The sequence below is a fragment of the Apteryx rowi genome, unplaced genomic scaffold, assembly GCF_003343035.1.
Source record: "Apteryx rowi isolate R43461 unplaced genomic scaffold, aptRow1 scaffold_166, whole genome shotgun sequence".
In the NCBI taxonomy this organism is placed as follows: domain Eukaryota; kingdom Metazoa; phylum Chordata; class Aves; order Apterygiformes; family Apterygidae; genus Apteryx; species Apteryx rowi.
In genome coordinates, this window is record NW_020447930.1 from 750,375 (window position 1) to 765,479 (window position 15,105).

Consider the following 15,105-nt stretch of genomic DNA (forward strand, 5'->3'; position numbering starts at 1 on the left):
CAGTAAGGAGATGAACTTTCCATGGCCCTTGTTTCCAGCCGAAGTAGGCAAGTAGGCAAAGGTCAAGTGTAGGCTGGAGGTCGAAGGGACTTGCACCACACTACACCAAACACAGTATTTTTCATTTTACACAAGAAGTATATTACAGAGTAGAAAATCCTATGAATCTTGCTTGCAAATCTTGAATTCCCTAGCACTTGACCACACTTCCCTATTGCAGACTGCTTATGTGGATTGTGATTTGGAACTAGCCTGAAACACTCATTCTAGTCACTTTTGTACTATAATAAAACCCAGAAGGAAAGTGTGACTGCATAAGAATTATTTCCAAATCCTTGTTGTGAGACTTGTAAGAGTTAAGCGGGGAGGTAAGGCTACCATTTGTTCTTAACTTGCCCTGTTGTGTCTAGGTAATACAGCACATATGGTCTCCTCTCAGGAGCTCGGAGAACAGTGGGAGAGCGTCCATGCCATATGTTCTGCTATACCTAGTCACTTGCAGGAAGTTAAGGATGATGTGGCAGCTTTAACTTATAATTTCCTTTTATCGGTATGTGTCTCAACTTTAATGTCCTCATTTGCATAAGTTTAAATAACTGTGTAAATTATAGCTTTGAAACTGACATATGGTATTTTATGTGCACATCTATCCTCTAATGTATACTTAAGGAATACAACACTTTGACTAATAGAGTCAAAATGCTACACTAGAGACATGTTGCCTGCTTCTATCATTCCTACATTTTATGCCTGAAAGAAAAAAAAAAGTCCTTTTTATTCCGGGACAGTTATATTATGTAGGAGGCAGTTGAGTCTATCTGGAATTCAAACTGAACAGAGTATAACATAAACAGTATGTCACACTGAAGACTAATGTTTTTATGAAGCCCAATTATTTAGATTTTTAAAACCCAGGTGAAACTAAAATTTCTAATGCCTGAAATATTAAGAAGCTTATTGACATAGAATAATTATTTCAGCACCCTGGACAGGATTTTAGTTTGTCATCAGTCTTTCACGCTTCTAAAATTACAGTAGAATCCACTACTAATAATTCCTGGTATACCGTTGCATACAACTTTTACTGTGCTAAAGTAAATTCTAGTAAGGTGGGTTCCGTGATATTTTGTTGATGCAACTGCCTTTATGCTTTTTGAAATGGAAACTATTATGTTTAGGGTGCACAGAACAGTTTGTACTGTTTAAGAGATGCATTAATGTCATCCAGTTGCTTTTTTCATTATTCACGGCCTACATCATGGGTAGCTTATGAGTAAGAAGGAAAAAGCAAGTACATACAAGAGCTGCATTTTGTATTCTGATGTTACAGCATTTCAATTTTTTTCACATACTATGCTATCATTCAGTTTGCTCTGTCATCTCCTAAAAGTGCAGCTGCTGAGTATATTCCTATGCAATCAGAGAAATAATGGTGAATACCTTTACAGATGACACTGTTGCTGGTGTCACAGTTCACAAAGCCTTGGTCTGTACCCCTACCACTGATTCTGTGTAGGGTCTGATGCTCTTCAGGCCGTATCCCTTTACTGTACAATTCAGTCTACTGCAAAGCCATAGAAGGTTTTTGGTGGGACTCTGCAGGACAGCATAGAAGTTAAGCAATGTGTGGAAAAATCCCAAGGGACCATCCCAGTTCAGGCATACTGCATGTCAGAGAGCTTTGCTGTTTTATCACCGTTACTGCACCAACAGTTCTCATGGATCTATGTGATATCAGTTCTCCACATCTCCTTTGCAGCATGTATGTAAGTATACTCCTTTATCCTTTGGCTACTTGGCTGGAGGGCTGGGTATGAAATGTTTGTAAGATCTCTAAAATGCTTATAAAAGATATGAAAGGAGAAATGAAAGTGATGCTTGGTCTCTTTACCCTGAAATTAAATTGGAAAGCTCTCCCTCCTTCCCCTCCTTCCCTACTCCCCCTTCTCTTCCCCCTTCCTCTCTACCCCCTTTCCTTCCCTCCCCTCCCTTGCCCCCTTCGTCCAGCTGACTTGCTGTAGACTTCCCAGATTCTCAGCTAGCTGCGAATCCTGTCATTCTCTAACCCCAGATTGCAACTGATTGCATCCATCTTCCTGATTAATTTCCTTCTTGAAATCCTTCCAGGAATCAATGCAGATTGATATTTTCTCCCCAAACTTGTCTGTTTCTATCTTAATCGGCATATTTTTAAATTAAAATGACGATTCTTCTGTTTCTTTGGAGACATAAAAGTCTCTCTGTTAGACACAGCATAACTTTAGGTGTTGCTTGAACAGTTAACAGTTCCTCAACCCAGTGCAGGATAATACTGTCCCCATATCTCCATTCAGAGACTTAGAGGGTGATTCTAGACAATTCATTGCCAGCAATAGAGGAAGTTTCTGTTCATCTCTGCTTTTTCTTTCCTCCCCATTCCCAATGCTTAACTCAGAATGGGTATGGTACTTACCAAGAACTGTTTCAGCTCACTAATTGCACAGAAAACTAACAGAGGCAAAAAAGCAAATACCACTTTGCCATGCTAGGAGAGCCAAGCTAGCTTTTAAAAGGTGTCTGACAAGGTCCAGAGGGGGCACAGAGGGAAGAGAGAGGGCATGTGGCCAGGAGGAGGGGAAAGAAACATGACCTCTTCTTTTCGGCCAGTACCAAGCTGTTAGATAGCTCAGTGCTCATGGAACTGTTTGGCTTCTGAGTGCGTGTGTTTCACTGTGGAATCTCCTCATACATTGAACTTTCTGTTTTATAATTCTCTGTACATTAATAAGTTTACTAAGTGTAGTAGTAAATCCCTATAGTGCATTACTAGCTTCTCATTGACAGAAGGCATGATGATGATCAACCACTGTGGGATGTCACTGGATTTAGAATGACTGACCCTCTACATCTTTCTTCTCAGGATACCTTGGCACAGGGCTAAAGGCAAAGAAGGGAACAAGCTGAAATACCTTCTTATGACCTTCCTTCTGTTAGCTCTAATGTAATTTGCTAAGCAGCTCTAGAACTTGCTGCTCAAAAATCTAGAGTGGGAGAAATGACTACTTCTCACATGAATGAAAAGTGGAGCTTTGCCCACAGTTTATCTGTTAAGTCCTATAGCAGTCCCAGTACAGTGAGGGATATGCAGTAGACAGTAAGTCAAAGAAGCTTTCAGAAAGACAACCTTAAGTGTTGCACTTAATCTGCTTGTAAATTGAGAATTTTTTCAAATAACTATGGCTATTAATTTAATTAACTTGGATATATTTTTGTCCATATACATAAAAAGTTTTAAACATACTTCAAATTTCCCAGAATATGGGTGGCAGTACCCAGAACAAACAGTATTGATAAATATTTAATCTGACCTGTGTTTTTTGTTGAAGTAGACTCTTTTTCTACTTCCTATACTAGGATTGTACTGTAAGGAGGGAAGTATGAAAGGAGAGGATGGACAATAAGATTGATTAGAAGGGTATCAACATGTTGCTTCATATCAGCAAAGCAATTTGTGAGCATAAATATCAAGCCTCACAATGGCATTTTTTTCGAATTCATACTAATGTAGTTGAAAATAAGGCTGGGTCAAGTTCTGTTTTCCAGAGTCTTTGAAATAATAGCATGAATATAGCTGCCTGAAAAATGAAGGTGAATTCAAGTATCTCCCAAAAAACCTGAGTTGTTTTCTTTTTGATAGAAGACAGAAATCTGGTATTTTTTATTTCTTTAAGGGTAAATGAGGTGCTTTAGTTGATTTGAGAATTTGTATACCAAGAAATCTGAATGAACTAGAATTCTTCCTAAAGACCCTTGTGTTTCAAATAAGAACCCATATTTAAGTTTTTTAAATCCAGATTATAACAACAGTATCAAGTAAATAATAAATGATTATTATTACATTCCATAGGTATTTTAAGGTGATATGTCACATATATTCAATGTGTATATAACTTTCAGATGTAAAAGTATAATTTTAAATTGGGGAGGGGAAGGGCTTCTTGTTTTGATCTTCTAGTTTTGTGGTCTGTTAGTGTACCAGACTGGGACTCAAGAGACTTGAGTTATAATCCCAGCTCTGCCACTGGCCTGTGCTGACCCTGGACGAATTATTCACTGTCTTCATCTGTACTGTTGAGAAAATGATATTGCTCTCCTTGGTAAAATGCTTTGAGATTGACTGACAAGTGCCACTGAAGAGTGAGTTGCTACTATTTATGCTAATGCATATAAGCTACCACTCATATTCCTGCCTTTTGAGAAGAATAGGTAGTACAGCAAAGGAATTTTCTCAGAAATGCACAAGTTTTGTTGTTTTCAGTGTTTCCTCCAATTTTATTGGACTGAAGTATTACAGAATCATTGGCATGACACTGTCATTAAGATGGCCAAAAAGAGATTGGTAGGTCAAGCCTGAACACATCTAAATTGTGATCAAAATTACATTGCTCTGTATTATATATCATCTAGATCATTCCTCCTCTCTTTTTGCCCACCATCATTAAACGGGTATTTATTTTGCTTATAGCACAAGAAGGAGGAGAGAGCAAAAGGCTCAGATTTGCTTTCACTCACATAAATGACAGTGTTCCTTGGTTGAGGGCTGAAAGCCGGTTAGGGAAAGAAATACATGGTCGTCTCCCCAACCTACCTGGAAGGGTGTCTTGTACTGCAATAGCCTATAGGCTGAAATGTCAGCTGCTGTAGGTAGCTCAGAAGTGCAGAAGTAGGGATTCACACATTCCTCCACATCATTGACCTACTTGAAACAACCTCCCTGGGACATAAGTAACTGGGCTGTTAATGAACAGATCCTCTTTTCAGCCATCTGACACAGCAGATATATATACAGCGCAGGGAAGCAGCATGGATATGGTGTACCTGGGCAGATTTTAGCCAAGTTGTACCTTCTGCATTACAAAGTAGCCTGTTCTTTATTAGTTTACTTATTTTTTACAGTTATGTTTAAAATGAGCAGAACACGCTTTGATTATGAACAAGCTTGATTAGCTGTGCCCATCATGAAGCAATCAAAGTGCTTTTAATTACTTCTATGACTATATGTTTGTTTGATAATATTCTTTCAAATTGAGGCTTTTAATTGCTTCTTCAGTGGTTCATTTCTCTAGAAATGTCAGTCTCATGAATCTCCACTTTCCAATCTCTTTGTGCTTGTATATAAACTTATGAAGTGTGACTTCACTGTGACTTGTATTTATGCCTAGGTCAATATTTTTTTTAATAGCATCAGCTTCTCCTGTGTATTATCTTTCCTTGATGATGATTATAGAAGTACACACTGAAAAAAACACCTGCAAGACTGCAACTAACTTCTTCATATCAGCTGTACATTAAAGGTGGCTTGTCTAGCATATGCTGCTGCCAAATCTCTATCTCATGTTTTTCTTTCTCCTCTCTCCGGGGAAAACTCCTCTATGGAGCAACCATCCTCTCTACTTAAAAAGGCAATAACTTGCTTGAAAACATTACAGTCCTTCCTAGTATTGCTAGGAAAAAAACACCAGCACCACCATCTGCCCAAAAAGCCCTGCAGTTTATCAAATGATACAGGACTGAGACATTAGCTTCCTGTTATTCCAGCCTTGGAGTCAGTATAAAAGGTGCCACCAGGAACCAGGAAATGAGAGCCTGACTAGCTGATTCCCACTGTTTTTTCACAGTATTTGGTAAAGATCACTTATCACCATTTTGAAGTGACTGAGAAAACAAATTCACCCAACTGAGAACTGCACAAAACAGAGCTCTAACTTCTCCATTCTTTTGAGTAGTCTTTCAGTAAGACAAATGTGTAATGATACAAAATGGCTCCAAGTCTTGGATTTAGATACTTCAGAAAAGGAAATCTGAATCACTCAGTGTCAGGGATAGCTTAATTCTGAATGCAAAGACCTGATACTTAACCAATTTTATGTAGTTAGAAGTATTAAATATATGAGCCTGCCTAATTTTTAGGAGATATATATCAAAATATGCATGCATTTTTTTCAGATTTTCTATTTTTTTCACCCAATCTAGCACACTTGGTATAGATTCCTTTTATTTTTTAACACAGGTACAGTCTGTATGGGTGTATATATATTCCTCTGCTTCTTCATTCACTCATATCTTAAATAGCTGGACATGTGCCAAACTGATTTCTAGCTCCATCCTTGGTTAAAGTGCTGTTGATGTTTGCCTTCTGAGAAGAGGTGATGGATCTGAATTACATGCTATGCAGTTCAGCATGGGCAAGAAGATGCAGCCATATTATGTTTCTCCCCAAAACAATAGTGAAGCATGCTATAATTCCCATTCACTCTGTTTTCCCTCCACTGCACCTGTACAAAGTTTATAATTAGCAAGCGCATGATTTATTCTGAAATTGTAAGCAGTAAAACATATTTGTTTTCTTGTAGATACTTGACTAAGAACTTAAATGAAAGATTGAAGTATCCATTTATAAGGAAATTTAAATATTAATGTGGAGTCTTTGACTTCACCTCCCTCTCCTCTCAGATTTGACCCATCAAGATTTATTGAAATGTGCAGTATTCAGAATTACTCCAACACATTTGCAGTTTCCATTATTCTCCATGTATGCAGAAAGTTTCTACTAGAATTCCTCTTGTTGCTTGTTTTAATCTACTGATGGACTTGCAAGTAATAGAACATTAAATTAGGACAATGACTAGAGGTATTTCTTAAAACAGGTCCAGGTTAGTTGGTGTAATTTATTTTAGGTCACTTAGTCTCTTCTGGGACCACTTCTGACCATGATGTAGGAAAAATTATGCTGCCAGATGGTTGCACGCTGTCATTTTTCACTGGGAGCTTCACTCAGCTATAGCAATGATGATAGTAGCGTAAGAAGTATACTCAAAGATGGTGTCAAACATAAGTACTGGAAAAAGAAGGGGGTAAAAGTGAAGCAGTAATAATTATTCCTGTGAGGTGAAAAGTTAGAAGGAGAAAACAAGACCATTTAAAGAGGATGTCTGGGATACTGTTGAGGATCAATGTACTCTTGAAGTGAAAGAGAACAATGAATTAATCTGTTCCAAACTGAAAAAAAACAATGCAAAATTTTACTGTCGAATATTGAGCAAATATCAAAGCTTTTTTTTGTGGGGAAAGCACTGCATTTTACAATTAGATAAGTTTTACATAAGTGAAATTACATTTTACTTAGATAAAATAGAAAGTTTTTTGAACTTGCTCAACTTTTCCACTTTGATATTTTCCGGTTAGAGATGACATTTTGTTTTGGTAAGGAGAAGTAATAGCAAATGTATTTAGTTTATGTAGCAGTTTTGGCACAGAGGAAATGCAGACAATCAGTATCTCTGACGGCCAAAAGTATGGACAACTAACTGCCCCCTTGCGTGGGCTGTGTGTTGATGACAGAAGGTTGGGAGAGTGGAAGAAAGCAGGTAAAATGCTGGCAGCAGCAAAACTGGCAATGAACACAATATATTAAATCATTACTGGGGCTTGGAATATGATTAGTGAAGTTAATGGAAAACTAAGCCACTGTGCCAAATGACTGTTGCTAGGTTAAAGTAGGCTAATTTGCGACATTATAATGAAATTAGGCATGCTGCCTTTGTTTCTGACACTAAACAGTAAAAAAAGTTGTATGCATAATGCATTTGTGGGCCCTCAACTTCTCTGCCAGATTTGAAAGTCGGAATGGTGCTGCCAAGCTTGAATAAAAGAGATTTCTAGTGACTGTTGGGTTTTTGAAAGTGCTGGGTATAGACTTGTGTGCACAATTTCTGGAAGATAAGGTGAAGGGAATATTAAGGAATTTTTTCATCTGTCCCCTACCTTTTAAACAGAAACCCTTTCTGTGAGGTATCTAGTCTTTTGGCAAAACCTGTTTACAAAGCTGTGGAGGAATGTTTCTGTTCTTCTTTTTAATAGCATGAATTAAATGAAAAATATAATATGTTGATTTTCCAATTTTTACAGTTCTCTTTACAAAAGTAGCAGAAGCAGCAAAAGCCTACCTTTTCAACATAGGCCACTGGAGTGTTGAGAATGTCATTATTATTTTTTTAATATTATTGTAATATGCTTTGTTGAAATATTGTATTTTAATGAATCAGATATATTTATCTATTTAGATTTGTTATGACTAAAATTAGATATTGGTCAGTGAATACATTTTTTGTACTATTTTGCATGACTTATTATATAACCTTCCTCAGATTTAAAGCTGCTCTTCTTAACCATCACTTCCCATGTTAATAATGAAAATGGCTTGCATGTTTTAAACAGTTTAAATATTTCATTAAACTTGAGTGATTATTTCAGTTGAATAGCCGAGGAAGATGTTGAAGTAGAATAACTCTTTTGCAACTTCTCAGAGAGGTTAATCACTTGACCCACTTGCACAGTTTATCTAACAAGCAAGTAGTATTTGCCTAAAACATTTCATCTCGTTAGTATATGTGGATGCTGCTGGCTTCTGCTGTGCCAAAAATGAGTTGTTTGCCTACTGGGTTATGCAGGAAATGGATATGACTCTCTTAACAGAGAGGCTCAAGCTAAGCAGATTTTAGGAAGGGAGTTATATAAGTGCTGAGGGCTGAGGAGACTATTTGAGCTAATGTTTATTTATTGTCACATGTTTCAGTAATAAACTCCAGAAAAAAGCGTGAGTGTTGCATGGCAAGGAACTATGGTTTTTTGAGAAATTTGGGAAAGATTTATGCATACACATGGCATGAAACATAGAGAACATGTTGCTGTTTTTCTGAGCTCTCTGCAAAATGGTATCAGAGCAAGGATGACAGGCAAACCAGATTACACCTCAGCAGGAACAGCCCCAGAAACTTGGTACACTTAATGCAACTCTGTAACTTATCATACTTCACCTTTTCCAGGCAGGCTTTTTTACTGTAGCTGTCCGTGTCTTTACTGGACAGGCTATTGCCTAGGCAACATTCCCACTCAGAAACTACCACAAAAAATTATTTTGTGTCACTAGCATATACTTTGCTTAATTTTATTTATATCCTCACTCAAATAGAAAGTATTTTAGATTTTGTGTATATCCCTTGCACTGAAGGTGGCGCAGTACTGTTTGCTTTAGGGGGCTGGTTCTCTCCTTCATTATATCAGCTAGTGTAAATGAAAAAAAAATTGTAATTTGAGTCTCATACAGAGCCACTCAAGGCATTTTAGTACATAGATAAAAACGCCATTTCCTGCCTAAAGATGAAGGGCCTGCACCCTTGTCTTGAGAAGAGGAGGAAGGGTCAAAGGAAGGAGCAGAGCCAGGGACATGTGGCTGGAGTCTCTTCCTGCTGCCGGGGCAGTGGGAGAGGAGAGTTCAGTGGCAGCGCCGCGGAGGAAGGTTGGCTCGCCAGGCACGGAGGGCATTTTCCAGCTAGAGGCAGCTCTGCTTACGTAGCTCAGGGCCTCTCAGAGCATCCACGTGCTGAGCACCTCTGAAGGAGCCCATACCAGTAGGAGAAAGGGGGCTGCACGCCTCTCGGCAGCCCTTCATGAGGGACAGGTGACTCACATTATGCGAGGACACAGGGAGACACTGCCATCGGTGCCGTCAGCCGCTTCGCGTGAGGCATGTCCAGTTATGGTCTTCTTGCATGTAATTACTCTGTAAATAGATGTTTAAGTACAGGTTTGCTATACATAACAAAATTATAAATACCAGCAGTTAGCATAATTGCTTAGTATTTGTGATATCTGGAGATGCAGAATTGTATATGTGACTGATTTGTTAGGTACAAAATACTCCTTTTGACAATCTCAAGTCTGTGTTCCCTCAATGAAACAGATTAGTTTAATTTATAGTTCACTACAGTTATCAGTAACAGCAGTTATGTAGGTAATGATGTAGGGTTAGTTCATTAAATTCAGATGCACCTGGATTCAAATCCTGCAGTGAATTTTTATTATGATTAGACATTTTAGACATTTTGCTATTCAATATCTTGATAATTTATATGACTTTGAGGATGTACTATTGTCAAATAAACTAAGTTAGGAAAAGACTGGATACTCTCTCAGATTATTTTGCTTGATGACTTGGTTAAAATGTGCAGAAAATATAGTAGAATATGCTTGAATTCTCATTACAATCAATCAAATTTCTTTTTCACTCATTGTTTTGCACAATAACGCAAACCAAAGTCATAATTATTTTCTTGGCAGTTTTCACTGTGGCAACATGTTTGTGTACCTTTTATTCTAGAAAAACTTCACTATAAAACATACAGTGAAAAATGCTTCTTTATAAACAAAAATAGAAGCATTTATTTAAAACCTAGTAGAAGGACTGACCAAAAAATCAGAAGCTATCCAAGGAAAATAGTTCCTCTTTGGTAAAACTTGCTCTTCTTATGAAGACTGTTGTCATCTTTCACATTACTTTTTTAGAATGGAGGGTCATATGTCTTCCTTGGGAATTGAATAGCTAGCTGTATTAATGTCTCAGTTCTAAATTAGTAGATGTTTGGACCAAGACACCACAAATTAATCCTTATGGCTATATCCCTTGCTCTATCACAGAGCTCTGTTGATGCAAGGGATCTCCACTGGACCAAAGTAGAAGAAGGTGTTTTCCTTTCTTAGGAGGAGATAAAGTATTTTAATTGAAAAGCCTTGGGAGCACATCTTAAAATCATAGAATGGACCTCAAAATTGTCTTTGAAATCACTGACTGTGTGGTCAGGATCCTGTATTTGAGCATGCTAAACTGGTGGTGCTTCAAAGAAGCATGCCAATGGCTTCCTTCATTTAGAACCAAAATTTATATCCATGTAGGTTTGAATACTTTCATTTTAATCTGATTTTTACCGGTCTTGTTTAACAAGATGTGGAACACTAAGGGAATCAGAGTTAATGTAAGGCCTAGATGGGCATTACCATGAAGACTCAGATATTGCCTGTTTAAAAACTGTTGAGCTTTGTTACATGGTGTAATGAGATGGAATATCAGCCTAGATGTTCCATTTCAATTTTGAACTATTCTGTTTTTGTGTTCATTACTTAATATGCCCTGCACCTCTGACTTGTGGTTTAGAAAACATCTGTTTCTGCCTACCTTAGTGGATATGTCTACCTTAGATATTACATGTAATTTTGTTAATTGCAGTTTGATACCAAATATTTTGGTGCTTATAATAACACAAAAATTGCCAAATAGTGAAATAACCTCTGGTGCAAAACATGTAGACTCTTTAAAAAAAACCACTTGTATTATAGTTTTTAAAGCATGCTCAGTGCCTTGAGATCATATACTCATTAAAGTAACATCTTTGAAAAATGTTTTCATGAGGTGAAAACTTGTATTAAATAAAATGCTGATAGGACTTCTTTTGACAATAAGAGTTATCCCAGAAGAGAACCACAGAGGTTGGGGTGCAGGGAGGCCTTACTGTGCTTTAGCAGCCACTTCTGGCTAGTGCCTTGAGTAGTGTTTGCCGAGGGAGCTGCACGTTTGCAACAGCAAAGGAACAGCTGCTCTCTTTGTGTGTTTTTGCAGCTCCCTTAACAAGCGGCTGATTAGAAATTGAGCAAAAAAAACAGTATTCAGCACAAAACAGGAAGGTGTCTTGTGCTTCTGAAGTGTGCACGTGACATTCATGGTAAGTGGAAAAAGAGATGCAATAGAAAGAAACATTGCCTTCCCTCTCCATAAAGAGACTTGGCTTTTCCAAGGCACCGAAAACCAGTCTTCGGCATATCATGAAAAGCCAGGCACCAAAACCCATCATCAGCTTTTTGAAAAAAAATCAAATCAAGATCTGTAATTATATGGCCAAGACTAGGTTTTAGGGCCCACTGCTGTCAATTACTATAATTAATATAAGGTTTCCTTAAAAATATTTTATTTCTTCTGTTATGTGAAGATACTCTTAGAAGTGAAAACCAGTAATTCAAGTTCATTTTTTGTGAGTTTTGCTCTAAGCAACACATATCAAATTCAGTTGTTATGACAGAGCTAACGTTGATCCTGTTGGGTGGTTTACAAGCACTGCCCTATATCTTAATGGGTTGCATCTAAATTTTAGGAAAGCCATGGTGATAGGTTCCTTCAGTTCATGGTTAACCTCAACCAATTTGTGATTATAGAGAACGGAAGAGGATGCAGGCAATGAAACAGCACCTTTTTCTCCTCCCCATTAGTCCTCCTGAGCACCTGGTGTATCTTTTGGTCAGAGAAATAGAAGATGCACCCTGGCTGAATAGAGAGATGTGACAGAACGAAAGTGTACTGGTTATAACGGACAGGGATTACTAGAATACATTATCTGGTAGCCTCGTGCTGTCACCTTCACCTATTAGTCTCCCCTAGAAAATGGCCACAATCCTTGCCTTTATCATGGAGATGCTGTGATGACTATATTAAAAAGGCAATTCAGATTTGTTTAGAAATCTTCAGTGACCTTCAGGGCACAGGCCTGCAGTTAATTAGAGAGAGATTTTTCCTTGAAACCTTATTTAATTGTTGGCATTTGTGCTGCCATGAATAATCAGTGGGGCCCGATTTGTGTTTCAGCAGGAGCTGCCTCTTGATGACCAAGTAAACATCACCTTTTTATATGGAATAAATTGCTGGCATCTGATGTTAATTCAGAATTTGCATTATTTTAGAATTCCAGATGCTGTAATCCTGACCATGACCGCATAGACTACTGTGGTACAATAACTATTGTAGGAAGTGGGGCAAGTGTGGAAAATGGTTTTGCAGCCCCTCTCTCCTCCCATCCCCTTCTGCATACAAGAAGTCCTTCCTCAAAAGCCAAACCTCAGTATGAAAACATTCCAGGCTGTTTACAGTGGCAGAACACCTCAATTCAAACAGCTGTCAGGGAGCAGGTATTAATCATGCCAATATTCAGCAAGCCATGTCCGAAAGCTTTCTTGTTCCTTTGGGCTTAATATGGATAAAGCAAGTAGAGAAAGAGAAATTGGAAAAGGTGGCTTCACTGATAAGAAAACCTACCATAAAGTTTGAATTAGTGACAGTGTACCAGATTTGCCTCTGGAGTGTTTCATTAGTATTGTGTACTGCCTCTATTGCGTGTTAGCTTTCTGCTGACATGTCACCGGAGATAACAACATCATCCATTTAACGGGCACCGGAAAGAAACAAATTAATTCCCCACCATCCTAAGAAAAATGTGAAGACTCAACACATTCACAGTACTCCCACACTCACTGGAAATTGTTCTACATTTATGATTTACATGTTTTTCTTAGTAAACCAACAATATATTTTTTTCAAAATTAGATGACAGATTGAACCAGCGACATAAATCTAGTCCAGGAAGTGAAGCAATGTACAATAACATTAAGGGAACAGCTGCTCTCTTTGTGTGGTTTGCTGTGTAGACTGCATTTGCAGAGTCTAACAAGGACAAAACCAATTAGCTGATTAGAAGCTGCCAGAAATAAGAGAGAGCACTTAAGTGACAACAAAAGTAAACGCAGTTCTTCAGTAATTTTGCTCAGCACTACTGAGCTAAGGATTTCTAGGGAAATCACTGAGCAGTATATTGTGTCTAAGATTATATTTATCCAACAACCTTTTTCTTAGATTATTTAACAGATCTTGATGAAACTGCAGTACTAAAGAAGTACAAGTTCTGTAGATGAAATGGCAGATTTTAATAAACGGAACAGCTGAGCATTGATCAAAGTTTATACTCCAAAGCTACATAAAAGAAGGCAAGTTCTAAAACTGAATGTTTTAATAGTTTTAGAGTAACGAGATAGTTATTTTTTCAAGTAGTATCTCATTTAAATGTAAATTTGGGGTTCAGTTATCAAAGTGATTTTTTAAATCATTCTACATTTCTAGGGATCTAGGATCAAAGTAATTTATTGCACTTGCAAGCCAGCTATTCAAGATGGCTGGTGATGAGATGTGAAATACCTTGAAGGTAGAGTTCAGAGCAAATATTAAAAAAAGAATGAACAGAAAGTGGATTCTAGAGGGCCCCAGGTTTTAAAAATACAGTCTGTGCTTTTCAGCTCTCAAGTGAGCTCACCAAAACTATAATTCATCAGATCTTGTCTAGACTGTTACAGGAAAACCCAAGGGAGGAAGAGAAATTGGGAGTAATGGTAGCTTTTGCACTTAGGTAGTGCAAAAGCTCGGCAACACTTCCCATGACACCACTTATGTCAGTGGGCACAGAGCAGCCCATATCTTGGGTAGGAGGAATGAAGCCAATTGAATGTAAACAAAAGCATTTATAGCTCTCTCTTCACAGGTAGCACAGTGATTGCAGTATAGCTGTTAATATATATCTGTGAACCCTGCTAGAGCAGCATGTCTTTCATTAAACTCAGCACATACATGCTTGTCCTACACGAAGCACTCCAGGATGCCTCTGTAAGCCAAGTCCAAATGTTTTTTGCAAGTTTTGTGATAAAAGAGGGTGAACATCTTTTTGTTCAGAGCAGGTTGAATTGAAGCCACTGAGCTGTATTCTTTTATACATTAATAGGTGTAAATCCTGTGCAACTTCACTGCAGTCAGGAACTATTGGAAAATAACTGTCATACTAATAGTAGAGGCACAAGTTTGAATACCTATTTGTTGCAAGGCAGTGTTGGAGACAGAATATACTTGTGAATGGTCAACCAGAAAATTGTACTCTGAATGAAATAACTTGTACATATTTGTGTGTCCTTTCTTTTGTATCTGTGTTCTGCATCTGTATCTGTGTATCTGTGCATTTGTATCTGTGTAATGGTTCGCTGATGTTATCATTAATGTTACCTGTCCTTGTTTACATCATGCTAGGGTAGAAATAAGCTCTAAATATCGCTATATGTAATGGCATATTTTCTCATATCCATCTTTGTTTTGATAGAGGTGGCCTCTAATGGATGTGTGTTTAAACTAATGTTAAAATAAGTTATAAATGAAAGAAGGAACTGTGGCAATAGGCAAGTAAATCTAAGGACTGTGCTTGCGCTGGGATGTGAACTGCTGACTTAAAAGAGTAATATCTAATAAAAGTCTATGAATTCACAAACTAATTTTGGGAAGAGTTTACATCCCTTTCAGTCAGGTGCTTGGAGCTCCAAGCAGCATGAGCTGATTAAACACTCCAACAGTGTGGCAAGACAAAACATACAGGA